This window comes from Olea europaea, unplaced genomic scaffold, assembly GCF_002742605.1.
Source record: "Olea europaea var. sylvestris unplaced genomic scaffold, O_europaea_v1 scaffold956, whole genome shotgun sequence".
NCBI classification, from domain to species: domain Eukaryota; kingdom Viridiplantae; phylum Streptophyta; class Magnoliopsida; order Lamiales; family Oleaceae; genus Olea; species Olea europaea.
The window spans coordinates 188,054-190,148 of NW_019268057.1; positions in this window are offsets into that span (position 1 = coordinate 188,054).

Consider the following 2,095-nt stretch of genomic DNA (forward strand, 5'->3'; position numbering starts at 1 on the left):
GATGGAGGGGTATTTTTTGAAAAGCATCTTTAAAATGTATTTTCATTTTTTTAAATCAGTCAAAGGCCAAAGTGAAAATAAGAGTGGGTCGACCGGCTATTTTCACTGATTTCCTCTTGTGTAGGAGCTGCCACCCACAATCAAACATGTAAAAAAGTTGTAAAGAATTTTTAATTAGAAAATTTACTTCCAAAAATATATGGCCCATATAATATTACATCTGAAAAAGTCATATTCGGAAGAAAATTTTCAAAATTTTTTTGTGTAACATTCCATGTAAAAATTTTTAGTAAAATGATGTAAATTATATTGAAAAATTATATCGCAAAAATTAATCATATTTGAAAATTTTTAAAGAAAATACGAGTAATGCGTCTCTTTTTAAGAAGCACGTTTGATGTATCTTTAACTATTATGGATCTGTTTAGATCATTCGGTAGGCCTACGATGTAGCTCGAAAAGAGCTTCAAGATGGGATAAGCGATTTGTGGATTTGGCTAACGTACAATCGTTGAAATTTTTTTAAAGTTATCATGTTATTGAAATTTTTGAAATGTTAGTTTGGAATGATCTACTTTGACAAATAGTAACATTTACTGCGGTTGATCATTCAAGCATCGTTAACAACGTAGAAAATTAGGCCATGAACACTTCAAAATAATATTAAGAATACAATTTTCAATTTCATTTGACATCTGACAATGACTTCGAAAATTGAGACAAAAACATAAAAATTTGAAGGGGAAAAAAAGGAAGAGAAAAACCCCAAAGTTAGGAGGCAAAAGGGAAGAGAAATACCAAAGGCAAGAAGAGGGAGGAGGAAACAGATGAGCTATATTGCAATTAATTACTGGGTTACTAAATGTTCTATTAAATTATACGATTTAAGTTCCTTGAGTAAGTTTGGAGGTCGAGATTGAATCTCACCTATAACATTTGGTATCAGAGTAGCATCATGACTTGTTATGGCTAAAACTAGGAGTAAATCTAATGAGGAACACCTTAAGAAACTAGACAAGGAAATCTTAGACTTGGGTGTGGTTTTCAAATCATCAGACCAAATGTTAAAGGTAGTTTGTGCTACGCAGGACCGGATGGAGCATCTTGATGGGAGAAATGAATAGCAAATACGAATCTATTATATCCATGTTAGCCCATATGAATGGGGTAATGCAAGTCCCAAAGAGAAGCAAGTAGAACGATATGGTTTCCATCTCAAACCAGCAGTGGTATTTGTTAAGAAATATAGAATTATTTATTATTTATTAAGAGTAGAATAGTCCTTTTTAGTTTCTTTTGTTTAGCCTATACATATTCTCTTTGTATTTAGGTTAAACCATTTGGTATTTCTGCAATCTGGTATTTCTGTAATATGATATTTCTGCAATCTAGTATTTCTGCAATCTGTTATTTCTGTAATCTGGTATTTTTGAAATCTGTTATTTTTTTATTATGGCTACTGAAAGAGACGATTCCCTTCAGTCTGTGAGTATGAGGTTGGATGGAAAGAATTATTCGTATTGGAGTTACGTGATGAGAAATTTTCTTAAGGGTAAAAAGATGTGGGGATTCATTAGTGGAACTTCTGTAAAACCTGAGAATACCAATGAGGGTTATGCTGCTTTGATAGATGCCTGGGAAACAAACAATTCAAAAATTATTACTTGGATCAACAACTCTGTGGAGCATTCCATAGGTAGAGAGTTGGCGAAGTATGAGACAGCAAAGGAGGTTTGGTATCATTTGCAAAGATTATTCACTCAGTCAAATTTTGCAAAGCAGTATCAATTGGAGAATGATATACGAGCTCTTCATCAGAATAATATGAGTATTCAGGAATTTTATTCTGCTATGACAGATCTTTGGGATCAATTGGCCCTTACAGAATCGACAGAATTAAAGGCATGTGCTGCCTATATTACTCATAGAGAGCAGCAACGGTTGGTACAATTTTTAACGGCACTTCGCAATGATTTTGAAGGACTCAGAGGTTCAATTTTGCATCGTTCTCCACTTCCTTCTGTTGACTCAGTTGTCAGTGAGTTATTGGCTGAAGAAATACGTCTTAAGTCTTATGCTGAAAATGGAATTCTTT